The 20,141-nt window shown below is 41.6% G+C and overlaps 1 protein-coding gene across 3 annotated transcripts in view; it reads right to left on the bottom strand.

The window, feature by feature from the left end:
- The window catches only part of LOC121853546 (transcription factor GATA-4-like), a 104,805-nt gene that overhangs the window by 48,475 nt on the left and 36,189 nt on the right, over positions 1-20,141 (bottom strand). The window contains exon 1 of one of the 3 annotated variants that reach the window (XM_042347750.1): positions 2,610-2,737. The exons of the other annotated variants lie outside the window; for them this stretch is intronic. The gene's annotated coding sequence lies outside the window, so the exon portion shown is untranslated. Of the gene's footprint in view, positions 1-2,609; positions 2,738-20,141 lie in introns of those variants that run through there. 3 annotated transcript variants of the gene reach the window in all.

The raw sequence follows: 20,141 nt of genomic DNA, 5'->3' as shown, positions 1-20,141 counted from the left end.
TGTCCTCCACTGCTGAAGAACACGTTCAAGCACAGCTGGAGTTATGCTTGTAATGGCGTTGGTGATACGTTGTATGGAAACTTATGGGACACCCTGTATATATACACACACACACACACACAGACACACATAATTATAGTAAAACAAATCTAGTACTACCAGCACGACCCTCCCTCACCACCCCTTCCCTCCCTCACCACCCCCTTCCCTCCCTCACCACCCCTTCCCTCCCTCACCACCACCCCTTCCCTCCTCACACCCCCTTCCCTCCTCACACCACCCCCTTCCCTCCCACCCCCCCGACCCTTCCTGACCTCACCAGGTGTTTCCAACACACATGTTAGTGTAGTGAAAATACCATCGGGAATCCTTCCCCCTCCCTCCTTCCCTCACCCTCCCTCCCCCTCCCCCTTCCACTCACTCGATACATAAACGTAGCAACGGAAACTTGAGTAGATAATATTAACATAATTAACAAAGAGCCAATAGAGAAATAATAAAATTAACACCACCACCACCACCACTATCACTACCACCACCACCACCAACAACAACAACAACAATAACAATGACAATAATGATATACCAAATGTTTTTGTTCCCCTCGAAGAATCATTTCAATTCTTATCATCCACGAATACTCCTCAATTGTCTATTATTATTATGCAAATGAGGGTGAGATATGTAACCCACTTGTATGGTAAACTAGACAATATTTCAGCCTCGCCATTCATTGTATTGATGATGAATGGACGCTGATAAGTTAGTCTGTGTGAAAGAATATTACAATATAATTTAATAACAATTGTAGTGGTGATATTGGAGGTAATATATCTTTATTTTCAAGACGTGTGTTGATAATAATAATAATGATGATGATAACAATAATAATAATAATAATAATAATAATAATAATAATAATAATAATAATAATAATAATAATAACAACAATAATATTATTTCACAGCCAAAATTAATCCCCAAGAACTATATTCAAATCTTATCCATAAAATAATTCTCTTTTAAGAAAATAAAAAAAATATATCCTGAAAAAATTCCAAACCAGAATTGCGTAAGATCGAACACACACACACACACACACACACACACACACACACACACATTTATAAAACTATTACGTGTATGTGTATATGTGTGTGTGTGTGTGTGTGAATCTTTATCTTGTGTTATCCCGTATGTTATTGTGAGTTTTATAAATTACTGACTTTATCTGATATATAAACAAGTGTTAGAATTTACGTGGAACTGAGAATATGATACGAGGTGCAATTGCAGATTTCTTTTTCTTCCTTGTCTTCCTTAAGCCTTGTGTGTGCTTCTTCTGTTTGCTTAGGTATCTGTTTTGTCACTCTATTTGAATTATCTGTTTATTTAGTTTTCTATTTTCCTTCTAATTTGCTTATTTATCTGTATATTTATCTGGTGTATTGTAATTTCGTTTCGTTTTTCTATTATGTAAAAAATTTATTGTTGTTGAGAATTTATTTATTTTTAGATTTTTTTTTAAATGTTACTGTATTAATTTTTTTTTTATTATTTGGGTTTTTTTTGGGGGGGGGGGGTTTATTTAAATTCTTGTAACCTAATTTTGTTTTATTTATGTTTTAATTGATCTGTTTCTTAATTAATGTTTCTCTTATGTAAAATTTAGTGCTAATCTATATATCTATTTTTTATTCCTTTATGTTGGATAATGTTTAAAGAGATTAATGATTTTATTTATTATTTTTCATTCATTATATTATTCAACTATAAATTTTAGTCATTTGTTTACGATAATTAACATCAGATTATTTCTTTTCATAAATTTCCCGATTTTCTATAAAAAAATAGAATTGTGAAAAAAATCTTATATATTTAGATAAAAAATTAACGATTCTGTGATCATTAATCTAGCGATAACACACTGATCAACATCATGTAATCCAACTAACTTAGATAATGATTTAATGAAAGTTAATACATATTTCAGATTTATAAGTTCCGTAATTTTTCAGTTCTTGGTGAATAGATGTAAATACTAATTACCTGATGTGTTTTATGACCTTAATTATTGAAGCGCATTAATAATATGAACCTTAAAATTATGGAAAACCAACGTATATATATATATTTCAGGTAAATTAATTTATAACACAAAAAAAAACCATCATTAATATGTGTTGATAATGATTAAAATGAAACGGACAGAACAATATTTCACTTTCTATTTAAAAACTATCACACGATATAGCGGTAAAACCCGGCATGGCAAATCATATGATAATACTATTTTTTCTAAGTCACTTCCGTATGAATTGTGTTCGTGGAGATATTTTTCCCCCCTTTCCTATCATTCGTTTTGGGATTTCCACTACTAAGTAAACACAGCCGCCCCAGTCCTTGTGTTGACGTCATTGTGAAGATCTATTTCATACACACATATCCCTAAGTCAATTCCTATACATTACAACGGTCAGTTACTCCATGTATAGGTGATTTATCTTCATTTTTATCTATTCTTGTTTATTAATTCTTTCTCGAGCTGTTATTCCTGTCACTAACTTCTGATTGATTATGTAATGTCAACGAGAATATTTCCCACTTACCCTTAACCCACTCTCCGGGTCCTGATTGGCTCCGGTAATGTAAACAAAGATGATGATTGGTTTTAATGATTCCCACTCAACTGCTAGCCCACTCCGCGAACTCTGATTGGCTCCTGCAATATCAACAGAGACGATGATTGGTGGTGGGTGGTGGGTAAAGCCATATTACTCAGGTGACGCACTTAATTCCTAAACACATTTGTGGTCAGTGTTCAACTTGAGTTCAATCCTCCGTACCCACACACACACACACACACACACACAACACACACACCACCACACACACACACACACACACACACACACACACACACACACACACACACACACACACACACCACACACACACCACCACACACACACACACACACACACACACACACACACACACACACACACACACACACACACACACACACACAACACACACACACAAACACACACAAATACACACACACACACACACAACACACACACACACACACAACACACACACACACACACACACACACACTTCCTGGATCATATCTACGGTTTCTCCTGATGCTTTAACATTAAGATAAGCTTAATTAACAGTACAGAAGTTATTTTTTTCTTATTATTTTTGGCATTTATTAAAGTTTGCCGTGTTTATGACTCCGCAAACACGTGCAAACACACACACACTAGAGTATATATATACCATTAATCGTCTTATTGCTTTCTGTTGTGAATTATAAGCTGACGAATATCTAGAAACCTATAACAAAAAATCGAGAGAGAGAGAGAGAGAGAGAGAGAGAGAGAGAGAGAGAGAGAGCTATAATTCTCAATGTACACCTCAGCGTGCAAAGATATTCTGATAGATATGCAAATTGAAGCCCCTGGCCTCGAGGTGGACTTCATCAGGATCTGACTCTGAAGTAACTGTGGCGATCGTGCGTCAGGCGTAATAACGACTTTCTCTATATGGGCACGGATTCCCCGGGGGGGTGGCTGTACGGTAAAATTCACAGTCCCCCTCCCCTTTCTCTCCCCTCCCCTTTCTTCCTCCTCCCTTTCTTCCCCCTCCCCTTATTGTGTGACATGTAGCTGAGAATGAGTGAGATGATTGATATGAATGTGTATATTATGAGGTGACGTTCTCTCTCTCTCTCACACACAGCGGCTCCTCAAGAACACAATTGATTCAGAATAAAACTTGACTGGAGTCGGTAAATATATGCAAATTAGATGAACTTCCGGTTAAAATGTCTAAATTAACTTACGGGTAATAGTTTCCTCCTCTCCTCACCTCACCTCACCTCACCTCACCTCAGCAGGGTATGAAGACAGAGCTGATCACTTCTATCACAATAACCTATCAACAACATCCGGTATTTATTGTTTCATTCGTTATTTGATATTGTAGTGTGTTCTCAACCCTGCGTATGATGTGTCGGATTCGTGTATGGGGTGTGTTCGAACCCTGCGTAGCGATGTGTCGGATTCGTGTATGGTGTGTTCGAACCCTGCGCATGTGTCGGATCTGTGTATGGGGTGTGTTCGAACCCCCGCATGATGTGTCGCATCTGTGACGATGTGTCTGAACCCCAAATATTATGCCGATCTGTGGGGTGTGTTCGAACTCTGCGTATGATGTGTCGGATTCGTGTATGGGGTGTGTTCGAACTCTGCGTATGATGTGTCGGATTCGTGTATGGGGTGTATTCGAAGCCTGGATATAATGTGTGTTATTTATTTATTTATTCATTTATTTACGGGGATTAATCCACCCAAGCACAGATCACCAACCCACATCGACCTGGGGGGAGGAGAGGAGGGAGGGGTAGAAGGAGGGGAGGGTAGAAGGGGGGTAATACACAAATGAAGAAAATAAAACATACAGATTAAGAGTGAGAAACGATATGTATGTTGTATTGGTCAAAATAAAACAATTGACAACCCCCCAAAAAAAAAAAAATATATATATTATGTTAAGTCAAATATAAGATTATACATTAAACTCGTTATACATTACAATTGTTATACACTACACCAGCATTCCTATTTTATGGTTCATTATTCACTTTACCTGTGAACACAAACTTGACAACATACGTAGAGTCAACCATAAATGTCAACATCATATTATTATTCTATATAATGATTTAATAGATATTTATCACAGATCTGAATACATTCACGTCATTAGGTTAGATTTTTTAACTCCCATTTTGGTTGATTCTTGCATCGATTCTCCTCTGTTATTTCGAGATATGGATTCGAAAAAATGTTAGGATTCAAAGCTGTTGTTTTCTTTTTAGCTAGCGTGTGTCTGGGCTTCGACTCTGATAGTTTGAGATACTGGTTCGAATAATCTCGCAAGGTGGGATTATGAAGCCTTAGGAACATTCGAATCCTTGGTTTATTAGATCCTGGGGTCCACATCTGAGGCCTCGAGACACTCACTCAAATAGTACGGAAGTGAGATTCGAATCACGAGCGTCAGGAAGCAATACCAGACTGCTTCGAATATTACTGAGAGAGAGAGAGAGAGAGAGAGAGAGAGAGAGAGAGAGAGAGAGAGAGAGAGAGAGAGAGAGCTAACTGCTGGACAAAGCAAGGTACAAAAACTAGACTCGTTTAAGACAGTCTGAGTATCAACACCTGCAGTCACCTGGCATCCGTACCTGGTAATGAGGTGTTAATTAGGCCAGCTCTCTCTCTCTCTCTCTCTCTCTCTCTCTCTCTCTTTATCTATCCGTCTCTTCTGCTTTACTCTTTATAAAAATGTCTGTCTCATAAATATATTTCTCTCTCTTTAAATCTGCGTGTCTGAGTCTATTGCGTTTCTTTCTTTCTCATTATATATTTCTCAGTCTCTTAAATGTTTATCTCTCTGTGTATGGCAGCGAGATGTAGCAATGACTTAACTCTTACTAACGTCCACAGTAGATAAAAAAAAAATCTTTGCTTGTAAATTTGACACACAGAAAATATTTTTATTTTATCAATGAAATTACCTTAATTTTTACGATTCTCACCTACCGGTACGTGAGTTGTATTTATGGTAAAGTGCCTTAGCTACCGTCTTATAAACCAACGTCTGGTTAGTAAATTTACCCGTCAAAAATACAGAGTTTCGTCAGATATTAATAAGTGTTCATAAGACAAAGTGTTAAGTGTGTGGGGGTTACTAATTATCGTATGGGTTATAGTATTTACCTAAGAGGGACCTGAAGGTGAGCTAACATACACCGTTAAACCTTTTGTTCCCAAATTCATGTAAAATCTTTTGATAATATACCAAAAACTAGATCCAGGGTCGTAATATATCCTGGCCGTTACTGCACCTAAAACTAAGACCTAGTGAACGGTGCTTAATAACCCTGGTGGTAGTTGAAGCACCTCAAACTAAGACCTAGTGAACGGTGCTTAATAATCCTGGTGGTAGATGAAGCACCTCAAACTAAGACCTAGTGAACGGTGCTTAATAACCCTGGTGGTAGTTGAAGCACCTAAAACTAAGACCTAGTGAACGGTGCTTAATAACCCTGGTGGTAGTTGAAGCACCTCAAACTAAGACCTAGTGAACGGTGCTTAATAACCCTGGTGGTAGTTGAAGCACCTCAAACTAAGACCTAGTGAACGGTGCTTAATAACCCTGGTGGTAGTTGAAGCACCCAAACTAAGACCCAGTGAACGGTGCAATTAACCCTGGTGGTAGTTGGAAGCACCTCAAACTAAGACCTAGTGAACGGTGCTTAATAACCCTGGTGGTAGTTGAAGCACCTCAAACTAAGACCTAGTGAACGGTGCTTAATAACCCTGGTGGTAGTTGAAGCACCTCAAACTAAGACCTAGTGAACGGTGCTTAATAACCCTGGTGAGGTAGCTAACCCTCAAACTAAGATCAGTGAACGGTGCTTAAATAACCCTGGTAGTTGAAGCACCTAAAACTAAGACCTATTGAACGGTGCTTAAATAACCCTGGTGGTAGTTGAAGCACCTAAAACTAAGACCTATTGAACGATGCTTAAATAACCCTGGTGGTAGTTGAAGCACCTCAACTAAGACCTAGTGAACGGTGCTAATAACCCTGGTGGTAATGAAGCACCTCAAACCTAAGACCTCAGTGAACGGTGCTTAATAACCCTGGTGTAGTTGAAGCACCTCAAACTAAGACCTAGTGAACGGTGCTAATAACCCTGGTAGTTGAAGCACCCTAAAACTAAGACCCAGTGAACGTGCTTATAACCCTGGTGGTAGTTGAAGCACCTAAAACTAAGACCTAGTGAACGGTGCTTAATAACCCTGGAGGGTAGTTGAAGCACCTCAAACTAAGACCTAGTGAACGGTGCTTAAATAACCCTGGTAGTTAGCACCTAAAACTAAGACCTATTGAACGGTGCTTAACAACCCTGGTGGTAGTGAAGCACCTAAACGACCTATTGAACGATGCTTAAATAACCCTGGTGGTAGTTGAAGCACCCTCAAACTAAGACCTAGTGAACGGTGCTAATAACCCCAGGGGTAATTGAAGCACCTCAAACTAAGACCTAGTGAACGGTGCTTAATAACCCTGGTAGTTGAAGCACCTCAAACTAAGACCTAGTGAACGGTGCTTAATAACCCTGGTAGTAGTTGAAGCACCCCAAAACTAAGACCTAGTGAACGGTGCTCATAACCCGTGGTAGTTGAAGCACCTAAAACTAAGACCTAGTGAACGGTGCTAAAACACCTGGTGTAGGAAGCACCTCAAACTAAGACCTAGTGAACGGTGCATAAATAACCCTGGTGTAGTTGAAGCACCTCAAACTAAGACCTAGTGAACGGTGCCAATAACCCTGGTGGTAGTTGAAGCACCTAAAACTAAGACCTAGTGAACGGTGCTTAAATAACCCAGGTGAAGCACCTAAAACTAAGACCTAGTGAACGGTGCTAAATAACCCTGGTGGTGGAGTTGAAGCACCTCAAACTAAGACCTAGTGAACGGTGCTTAAATAACCCTGAGTAGTTGAAGCACCAAAACTAAGACCTAGTGAACGGTGTTAATAACCCTGGTGGAAGCTGGCACCTCAACTAAGACCTAGTGAACGGTGCTAAATAACCCCTGGTAGTTGAAGCACCCAAAACTAAGACCTAGTGAACGGTGTTAAATAACCCTGGTGGTAGTTGAAGCACCTAAAACTAAGACCCAGTGAACGGTGCTTAAATAACCCTGGGGAGGTTGAAGCACCAAACTAAGACCTAGTGAACGGTGCTTAAATAACCCTGGTGGTAGTTGAAGCACCTAAAACTAAGACCTAGTGAACGGTGCTTAATAACCCCAGGGTAGTTGAAGCACCTAAAACTAAGACCTAGTGAACGGTGCTAAATAACCTGGTGGTAGTTGAAGCACCAAAACCAAGACCTAGCAAGTGAATTCAGCACAACCCTGGTGGAGTTGAAGCACCTCAACTAAGACCTAGTGAACGGTGCTTAAATAACCCTGGTGGTAGTTGAAGCACCTAAACCTAGACCTAGTGAATGCTTAAATAACCTCAGGTAGTTAGAAGCACCCAAACTAAGACCTAGTGAACGGTGCTAATAACCCTGGTAGTTGAAGACCCTCAAACTAGCAACCAGTGAACGGTGCTTAATAACCCGAGGTAGTTGAAGCACCAAACTAAGACCTAGTGAACGGTGTGCATCATAACCCTGGTGGTAGTTGAAGCACCTCAAACTACACCCAGAATGCTAAATAACCACAGGGTAGTTGAAGCACCTCAAACTAAGACCCAGTGAACAGTGCTAATAAACAGTGGAGAAGGAAACAACCAAAAACAAGACCTAGTGAACGGTGTAACAACCTGGAGGTAGTTGAAGCACCTCAAACTAAGACCTAGTGAACGGTGCTAATAACCCTGGTAGTTGAAGCACCAAACACAGACCTAGTGAATGTTAAATAACCCTGGAATATAAACCAAAAATAATGCCAAACACTCCAATAACACAAGACAGACACACAGACAGACACAGACACACACACAGACACAGACACACACGACAGACACAGACACACACGACAGACACACAGATACAGACACACACACACACACACACACACGACCCATCAACCACGACACACACACAGACACACACAAGACAGACACAGACACAGACACACAGATACACACACACACACAGACAAACGACCCCATCAACCACGACACACACACACAAACACTGACAACAAACATTGCTACCGTAAAATGAATTAACTCACTACTGAAACATATGCATACAGCCATTAACATCATTCAGGTCTATAAACATGCTAATTTTTATTGCTTCCGAAAGAAGTAAAACAATAATAAGAATACATTGTAATTCTTCATGTTCTTACAGCCATTAAAATAAACACGACTCTACTAACATTAAAACCCATGATACAGTTCTTGGTCTCTATAATATCACTTTATATTTTCTATAATTAAAAAAGTTTATAATTATACTAACAATAAGACTCACACCTAAACTCATTAAATTTGTAAACATGTAATAATAATACTGTATAAACATCTGTTCCTCCTTAAATAATAATAATAATAATAATAATAATAATAATAATAATAATAATAATAATAATAATCACTTAAAGTCATGAGATCTTGTAAGTACAGTGGGTTATATATATTATACTCCCGTACGCTCTAACTACTGATATAATAACAATAACAAACTTTTTTATATCCTTAACATCAATAAATACTATTATCACTTAGGCGTTAATCCCTCTTCTCTGTTTAAATGATTTTCTTTACCATCTCGGTGGGGTGGAGGTGGGGCTGTTAACAGTACCCTAATCACTCTGCCAATGTTGCTCATTTGCATAAGAACAGTTAACTACCATAAAATGATCAAGACATCCCCTTTTGTTCTCATAATTACTTCAATAACTCTCATTATTTCGTCAGCGTCCCGTTAAAACATTCATTAATGATCGAATGTACTGAAATGTTTCGCTCACCACCAATTATATTCCCCGTGTTTGGTTTTTTCTTCATATATTCTTGTTAATCATCGTTCAAAATTCCCATAATAATTGAAACAACGTCATATGTATCCAAACAATAGATAGATAAATTAAAGAGCTATTTTTTTTTTTATTCTAATGATCTACTATGGGTGATTAATAGGAGGAATAGCAATTTATCACGCTGACAGGAAGATCTACAGTAGTGTGCCCTAAATTGTAAGAGAGAAAAATGGGAATCTTGACGAACAGCGGTGATGGCTAGATGTAACGTCAACATAGAGACGAGTGCGTTAGTAGTTCGTTAGTACCTGAGAGACAGATGGGAAAGTAGTATAGTAGTAGTAGTAGTAGTAGTAGTAGTAGTAGTAGTAGTTAGGGATGAGAGACGGAAGGAGACAGCTCGTGTTCGTCTCCTCCCTTCACACCTGGCCAACGAGAGACAGACAGACAGACAGTGTGAGACAGATAGACAGAGAGATAGATATTAAACCACTCATCTTTCAAAACAAACAAACAAACGTATCAAGATCGGTTCCAGTTTTTTTAGTGTGAGTGATTAATTAGTGAACTGTCTACACCTGGCGGGTATTAGCCCATGGGCCGATCAGCACCGGTGTTACATAAGACCCTCTCAAGACGGGCGAGTGTCTGGACGCCTTACATACCGTTACGGCGGCAAGATAAAGTGAATAAAATTACCACGAGAATGAACCGTAACTCCTACAACTTTTCCTTTCATCCTAACCTAACGTAACAACCGAGGTAAACATTTCACAAGGTTCGCGGTTTTATTCGTGGTTTTATCTGCAACATTGATCATTTAGCATCACCTCCCTCCTCCCTCCCTCCTACGCCACCTTCTCCCCTTCAAGTATTTAGGTGAAGATATGTGAGCAATCTTCGCGTCAACAAGCATATAAAACTGAGATAATCGTGGCTGAAATGGCGGAGGTGGACAAGTTGTGCAGGTGTGAGTCAAGTATACCCGCACCTCCTCAACCCTCGCCTCCACCATGTAAACACAGGCAGAGATTCGCCGTCAGCGTTCCGACACTCACCTCATTGTGGGAACCTTCACTAATAGCCTCAATAAAACACCACGTCTGCACTGTACACATTCATCACGCCCTTAAAACCCCTGGCGTTAATGCATCGTGTTATGGGGTCTCTCCAGGAGGGTGAAGAATCTGTACGAATTGTCAACACTCGTAATTCCACCCGGACGTGTTGCTTATAATGTCGCCTACTTACTCCAACATCACCCCGAAGAATATAATTCCCGGGTGATTGTAAAATATGACTTTTTATAATATTTTTCGTCTTTTGGTTGAGTTTGTGGTTGAAAAGGACGGTTGATTGGGGTAGCTAGGGTGGCAAGTCCAGGCTCCAGGTCCCGGTCAGTACTGCCCTACACCAACAGCTTCAGATAAGGGAGAGTGACGTTAATTTCACCACGCGACACCTGTATGGCGGGTGACGTCACGTTCGGGGTTAATATATATGGTGGCGGTGTTCACTTTGTCCACACCTCCACCTGTACCACTTACTTAACCCGAGGTGCACAGTATAGTGGTGGCGGCGTATTTATCACCTTAAATTGATCACAACAACCTCAACCTAACCTAACCTAAATTAAAATGAGACTCCACCTTAACTAGACACATTCTCTTAACACTGAGACTCTACCTTAACTAGATACCTTCACTTAACATTGAGACTCTACCTTAACTAGATACCTTCACTTAACATTGAGACTCTACCTTAACTAGATACCTTCACTTAACACTGAGACTCTACCTTAACTAGATACCTTCACTTAACTACTGAGACTCTACCAACTAGATACCTTCACTAACACTGAGACTCTACCTTAACTAGATACCTTCACTTAACACTGAGACTCTACCTTAACTAGATACCTTCACTTAACACTGAGACTCTACCTTAACTAGATACCTTCACTTAACACTGAGACTCTACCTTAACTAGATACCTTCATAACACTGAGACTCTACTTAACTAGATACCTTCCTTAACACTGAGACTCTACCTTAACTAGATACCTTCATAACACTGAGACTCTACCTTAACTAGATACCTTCACTTAACTGAGACTCTACCTTAACTAGATACCTTCACTTAACACTGAGACTCTACCTTAACTAGATACCTTCACTTAACACTGAGACTCTACCTTAACTAGATACCTTCATAACATTGAGACTCTACCTTAACTAGATACCTTCACTCAACACTGAAACTCCTTAACTAGATACCTTCATAACACTGAGACTCTACCTTAACTAGATACCTTCACCTAACAGAGGCTCTTAACTAGACACTAGGTAGAGAGTCTTAGTGGAGGAAGCCTGGTGTTACTGATGTATGATAAGGTGAAAATGTGAAAAACCCATCAAGGTATTGTGTAAGAACCCCCCTCCCGCCATGGTGCCTACACTGTATACTGTTGATGACTCCTCTCTCTCTCTCTCTCCTCTCTCTCTCTCTCTCTCTCTCTCTCTCTCTCTCTCTCTCCCACTATCTCTCTCTCTCTCTCTCTCTCTTTTCACATCAACACAGATAAGGATCCGACATGACACCAGCCGCCACCACAATAATAAATAGTAAAAAAAAATATCAGCTCAAATTTCTGTTGGGATTTATATCACTGAGAGAGAAGAAGAAACTGCGACCTGCTGGAGGGCGACACAATATTTAGTTTGGGTTCCTAATGAGAGTGTCACCTGGCCATGAAGGTGCCGCTCTTACCTGAACCGGGGGGGGAGGGGGGAAGGAAGGGAAGGGTGAGGGGTGGTGAGGGAGGGAAGGAGTGAAAGGAAGGGGGAATGAAGGAGGATGGGAAGGTGAGGCAGAGAGAGTGGGAGGAGGTGGGGGTGAAGGTAGTGAGGAAAAGGAGTGAGGGGAGGTCAAAGGGTGAGGGAGGGAATGGAAGAGAGGATAAGAAGAAGAAGAAGAAGAAGAAGAAGAAGAAGGTACTGTGGTAATAAGGAGGTGAAAAACACCACTGAGGTATGCTGGCTGTTCAGGTCGTCCCCCCCCCTCCCCCATCCCTCCCTCCTCCCGACCCCCACGATACATTCAAGCATGAGAGACAGGATGCACCTTAGTCGACAAGCACCACTCACCACCTGACACCGACCACACAGGTAACTCACAGGACACAAGGAAGCACCCCACACAAGAGGACCACCCAACCCACACACATACATATACATACAGTATATATACACATACATACATACACTACATATTCATATCCGTACATTTAACACATATACTGTACGCACATATGTACAGAACACACACACACACACACACACACAGACACACACACTCAATATAGTGTGTCAGAGTTCTTATGTGATGTTTATTAATTATAATGACACCTGTCTCATTTCCGCCATACTTCTCCCTCATCCCTCACCCCTCCTCCTCACTTACACCCTCCCCTCACCCCTCCCTCCTCCACCTACCACCCTCCCCCCTCACCCCTCCCTCCTCAACCATCAACCCCCCTCACCCCTCCCTCCCTCCCTCCTCTACCACCTCCCCTCACCCCTCCTCCTCACTTACCACCCTCCCCCTCCTCCATCTCACCCTACCCCCCCGATGGTAACACTAGAGCGGGTTAGATAATTTCGACATAAACGATAAAACGACTCCGGAGTACCACCTCAACGACAGGTTAAAATTTCATGGAATATTTCAACGAGGAATTAACACGACAAAGCGACGACATCTCACTATCATCTTACCACGACAAGGTTAAATATGGTAGGTTGTTATTATTACGATGAATTAACACGACGAAACATTATATAAATCACCTCGACAACGATAGATAAGTTTAATATGGGAAAAAACTTAAGTCTCTATGACTTCAACGACACACACACATACACACACACACACACACACACACACACACACACACACACACACACACACACACGCAGCTGCTAAGTCAAGGATGGCGACAGGAATGACAAGTTTTTTCCCAAGGCGATAAATGTCGTTTTATCTGAGTTAAGTAAACGAGATGTGGAATACATTAACTTACCTCAGGATACACTAACGATAGCCCTTTTTTTACAATAGCCTCTCTCTTACAATAGCCGTCCTTACAATAGCTCTCCCTTACGATAGCCGTCCTTACAATAGTCATCCTTATAATAGTCTCCCCTCTTACAATAATAGCTGTACAATAGCTGTCCTTACAATAGCCTCCTTACAATAGCCTCCCTCTTACAATAGCCGTCCTTACAATAGCCGTCCTTACAATAGCCCTCCCTTACAATAGCAATCCCTTAAAATAGCCTCCTTTTACATTAGCCTCCCCTTACAACAGCTCCCCCTTACATTAGCTCCTCTTACAGAAAAACCCTTACAATAGCCACCCTTATAATAGCCGTCCTTTACAATAGCCCCTCCTTACAATACTCTCCCTCCCAATAGCCCACCTTATAATACCCTCTTACAATAGCCTATACCAACAATAGCCTCTCCTGTATCTCATGTTCTTACGTTTACGATAAAGAACTACCTGAATATTAGGCACCCCAGCTTATTTCAATCTATTAATGACCTTCGCTAAACAAACTACACTTAACCTAACCAAACCTAACCTAACCTAACGTAACCTATCCTAACTTAACCTAACCCATCCTAACCCATCCTAACCTAACGAAATTCCACCCAGGTAGCATCGGGGTAATTAGTCACCAGATAGAAATAAACTGAGGTGTATAATTTCACCTGTTCCATAATTAGTCGTATTTTATAGTTTAAATATATACGGGTTTGTATATATATGACATAAATACTAATATATACACATAATACAGTGTGTGTGTGTGTGTGTGTGTGTGTGTGTGTGTGTGTGTGTGTGTGTGTGTGTGTGTGTGTGTGTGTGTGTGTGTGTGTCGTGTCAGCTGTTAAATCTTCACTTGTGTGTTAGAATGCCGTAGAATAGAGAGATAAACTGAGAGATAATCCTTAAATGGATAGGAATAGAGATAATTCTAAACAGTGAGAGATAGTGAAGGACGAGGGGGCGTGATGATAAAAAGTGCATAAAAGAAAATATAAAAACAATTACTATATTTACTTTTAATTAAATAGACAAATATATATAATAGAAAAGTGGATTAAAATTATAGATTAATATATAATGTTGATGAATAAACTATAACATCACATATAATACGTTAATATAACCTAAAAGTTGAAATATACGACATTAACGTAGCAAGTTAAAGTTTCCCGCCAAATTTGCCTGAATGTAAACAAAGTATCGCACGCCGCTGGCTGGAATAATGTTTATTTACGCTACGGCCATTCATTCCGCTCTCATCCCCAGAAACACCAAGTTAACGAACATCTCTCATTAAAACACTGATTTTTTTCTCCGTAATACAAGGCAGGAAAGCCAGAATTTCTTGTTCATTAATGCTTCTATTTTAATTTTCATTGTTTTTAATGGCGTGGTCGATAATGAGACGTATTTAGGAGATTATACAATATTTCGTTGACAAGTGAACGATATATTGTAGGTTCTATTTTACTGTTGTGTTGTTGTGTGTGTGTGTGTGTGTGTGTGTGTGTGTGTGTGTGTGTGTGTGTGTTGTCATCTGGTTAGTACAGCAGAGGTAAACAGGAAGAGGGGGAGGAAAGAGAGGAAGAGAGAGGAAGGGAGGAGGTGGTGGGCGTGTGGTGTGGGTGTGGGCGTGTGGGTCAGACAGGCGTGAACGACCCGGCTGTCTTCCCCCGCTGAGAATTAGCACCTGATGACCTAATTATCCTCTTATTAGTCCACCGTTATAAGCGTAATTGTTGTTATTACTACTGTCATTATCATACTTTAAATCTCGCTCATGATATATATATATATATATATATATATATATATATATATATATATATATATATATATATATATATATATATATATATATATATAAATAACAATAACAACAACAAAACTAATAAAACAATAATAATAGTCACATTATTTTCCCAGTATCAATAGACTAACCAAAGTTACCAAGGATCAATGTACTGTAGATGAGGTGAGTGTTGGCTAGTCAAAACATGAACAGTATACTAGCCACAGCAGACAGAGCCGACCAACGGTACCTAGAGTCACTGAACACTGTGCAAGGTTCTCAGAGCTGGCGGGATCAGGTCAAGGATTTCACTCCCAAAAAAAAAACAGACTTAAAACACACAAGGAGGTGGGAGGGGGTGTTGGGTGGAGGGGGTGGAGTGGGAGGGGTGGGGGGGGCTTGAGGGTCTCTCAGCTTCATAAACTGGTCTCAGAATATTCCCTAGCTCCTAGAGTAGTAATGATACACACACTACACTTCGTTACTAGACATAATGGACTACATTATACCTGGGTAATTGTCTAAATCACTTTGGTGCTGAATTGATATAAATCTAATTAAAGGAATTGGTTAGATTATAAATGGCGTATCAGCTGTTGTAGAGATCATCCTCTTATTGTTGTGGTATGTTATTAACCTGGGATTATACTTACACACACACACACACACACACACAACACTCCCGTACACACAACACCCCCTTCCCACACAACACACCCCCTTCCCACCACCCCACACCCCTTCCCACACAACACACCTTCCCACACAACCTACCTTCCCACACAACACACACCCCTTCCCACAACACACCCCTTCCCACACAACACACCCCCTTCCCACAACACCCCTTCCCACACACAACACACCTTCCCACACAACACACCCCCCTTCCACACAACACACCTTCCCACACAACACATCCCTTCCCACACACCACCCCTTCCCACACAACACACCCCTTCACACAACACACCCCCTTCCCACACAACACAAACCCTTCACACAACACACCCCCTTCCCCACAACACACCCCTTCCCCCCCTTCACACCCCTTTCCCCACCACACAAGCATAACACAAAACACTTAAGTGAACATTAAGCAATAAAATGAGCTCCTGGATGCTAACTCTCCAGGTATGTCAGGAAGTGTTTAAATGCGGTATCTCTAATTGCGCCCTGCCATGGGTGGACGACGAGCAGAAGAAGACAGGTGGGGTGGGTGGGTGGGTGGGGAATGAAGAGAGGAAAGGAGAGACGGAAGGAGTTAGGGGTAGGAGGAGGAGGAGGAGGTAATTTGGTGGGAGTGGGGAGAAAGAGAGAGGAGGAGGAAGACAAGGAAGGGTGGATGGAAGGAAAGGAGTAAAAGAATGAAGTAGATAGAAAGACATTGAAGGGGAAAGAATGAAGGTGGGAGAGAAAGAGGGAAAGAAGGAAGGAGGAATAGACTGAAGGAAGGAGGAAGGGAAGGAAGGAGGGAAGGAACCAACATCTTACAAAATACTTCTCGTCTTCAGGTCTTCTTGAGGTCACGGCGATACTCTGTTACGGTCGACCAACGGAAGGTAGAACAGCCAGCCAGCCAGCCAGCCAGCCAGCCAGCCAGCCAGCCAGCCAGCCAGCCAGCCAGCCAGCCAGCCAGCCAGCCAGCCAGCCAGCCAGCCAGCCAGCCAGCCAGCCAGCCATAAGCTTTCACACAGCCATAGTCTAAGCACATTATTTATACAAGATCTTCCATTCACACTTCCATCCATTTCTTCCTCCTCCCCCCCACCTTCTCTCCTCCCTCCCTCACCCCACCTTCTCTCTCCTTCCTCCCTCACCCTCCCTTCTCTCCCTTCCTCCCTCACCCCTACCTTCTCTCTCCTCCCTCACCCTACCTTCTCTCCTCCTTCCTCCCTCACCCCTACCTCTCTCTCTCTCCCTCCTCACCCTACCTTCTCTCCTCCCACCCCCCTCTCTCTCTCCTCCCTCACCCTACCTCTCTCTCCTCCCTCACCCCTTCTCCTCTCCCTTCCTCCCTCACCCTACCTTCTCTCTCTCTCCCTCCCCTCACCCCTACCTTCTCTCCCTTCCTCCCCTCACCCTACCTTCTCTCTCCCTCCCTCACCCCTACCTTCTCTCCCTCCTTCCTCCCTCACCCTACCTTCTCTCCCTCCCTCCCTCACCCCTACCTTCTCTCTCCCTTCCTCCCCTCACCCCTACCCTCTCTCTCCCTCCCTCACCCCTACCTTCTCTCCTCCCTTCCTCCCCTCACCCCTACCTTCTCTCTCCCTTCCTCCTCACCCTACCTTCTCTCCCTCCCTCACCCTACCTTCTCTCCTCCGTCCTCCTCACCCACCTTCTCTCTCCTCCCTCACCCACCTCTCTCCTCCTTCCTCCCTCACCTTCTCTCTCCTCCCCTCTACCTCTCTCCTCCTTCCTCCCTCACCTACCTTCCCTCCCCCTCCCTCCCCCCCCCTACGATCTACAATTTTTCTGACCTAAACTGAACCACATAATCCAGGTCACAGAACGAGATCATATCAGGATAACCTCACTTGACCCGTTAACTCTAATTGCTCGCTGACCTTGTTTGGATAGATGCATAGTTCATGTATGTACGTTGTTATATCTCTGTTAACGAGGAATGTTTACAGTATGAACCTTTGAGAATTGGTCTGTTAGGTCAGGTTAGGTCCAGGTTAGGTTAGGTTAGGTTAGGTTAGGTTAGGTATCTTTAATGAGTCATGATAGATACATTCTCATATGAAGAGTTAAATGAACAATTAATTTACGATGACACTTTGAGATGTTTGTCTGTATGTCGTAGTTAAGTAAAATTAATTAGATACCCTTGAGATTGATGATTTAACCTTAGTACGATGACTTAACCTTGAATACGATGACATGATCCTTTAAGTCATCAAGTTATTACGCTCCAAGATGTTAAATCATAGTACTCAGGGTTATCATCATACTCAAAATTAAATCATCATACTCAAGGGTTAAATCATCGTACTCAGGGTTAAATCATCGTACTCAAGGGGTTAAAGGAAACAGTTACAATTTTCGACTATCTTAGGAAAGTCATGCGCGAGGAGTTAGAGCTAATGAAGAGGTGTATATGTTCTGTCAGATCACTTTAAGATTAACCACCCCTAACGCTTACCTACCTTAACCTACCCTAACCTAACCTCCGCCATCCCTCCCCATACCTCCCTCACTCACGCCTCCCTACCCTTCAATCTCCTATTTACCTCCCCATATCCTCCCCCCTACACATCCTCCCCATGCCCTCATCCCCTCCCTACCCACGTCCCTACTCCCTCACCCTACCCTACCCGACCCTACCCCACCCACATTTTTCTCTGGCATTAATTTGTCCAGGCGGCGCTAACACCTGCGTCGTATGCAAATGAGACAATATCAAGAGGGTAATCCTGTTGTGTTGGACGATGGCCTGTGTCTCTCCCACCGCTGAGGAGGAGACCAAGAGATGCTTCCCTACCTTCCCTCATCCCCTCTCTTTTATTGTATGGCTCTATCTCCCTTCTTTATCAAATGCATCTTCCTCTTTATTTTCTCCTTCTTTATCAAATGGCTCTATCTCCCTTCTTTATTATCATGGCTCTATCTCCCTTCTTTATCAAACTCTATCTACCTTCTTTATCAAATGGCTCTATCTACCTTCTTTATTCTATCTCTCTTAAAGCCTATCACCTTCTTTTTATGGCTCTCTCCTTCTTATCAAATGCTCGATCTACCTTCTTTATTAAATGGCTCTATCACTTCTTATTTGTCTATCCCTTATCAAATGACTCTATCTCCCTTCTTTATTATTATGGCTCTATCTCCCTTCTTTATCAAATGGCTCTATCTCCCTTCTTTATTATTATGGCTCTATCTCCCTTCTTTATCAAATGGCTCTATCTACCTTCTTTATCATGGCTCTTATCTTCCCTCTTTACTCACGTGTGGTATTAATTGGTGAGTGTTACCTGTTAATTAGTTTATAAAAGACTTATTAGTTACTTCACTCGTCTTGATAAAGGTTATATAATGACGAGTCCTGACATAAACAAGATTATTTTATTTCCTCCACAACCCACTACCCACTACCCACTACCCACTACCCACCACCCACAACCCACAACCCACAACCCACTACCCACAACCCACCACCCACAACCCACAGCCCACAACTCTGTCCCACAACTCAGGTAATAATTCTTTCAACAAATTCTCTAATAGGTCGACGTAATAACATTGACCTGAAATAAGACTTTCAGATCGTCAACTTTATCCTCTCCTCTAATCAACTGGGATATTAACCACAAATGTATCTAAAGGCTAACGCACTTCACTATCATTAATATATACAATACACCCGTCTCTCCTCTAACACACACACACACACACACACACACACACACACACACACACACATAAACACGGTCAGACCCTCCCTTATCCAGACCTGTTTCCGGTCTTCCACTATAATAGAATTAAATAATGTCTCCCAAGTATGACAGGCAGACAGACAAGCGAATAAATATGTAGATACCATTGAGTGTTGTTTGATATCCGGGTTGTATATATTACCTTGTCTTTGTCACCATTTCTTCTTCTTCTTCCTATTCTTCTTCCTATTCTTCTTCTTCCTAT

Source organism: Homarus americanus, unplaced genomic scaffold (assembly GCF_018991925.1).
Source record: "Homarus americanus isolate GMGI-L3 unplaced genomic scaffold, GMGI_Hamer_2.0 scaffold4896, whole genome shotgun sequence".
Taxonomy (NCBI): Eukaryota; Metazoa; Arthropoda; class Malacostraca; order Decapoda; family Nephropidae; genus Homarus; species Homarus americanus.
Note: the sequence above shows the minus strand (reverse complement) of the source record. Positions and strands in the feature narration are given on the sequence as shown.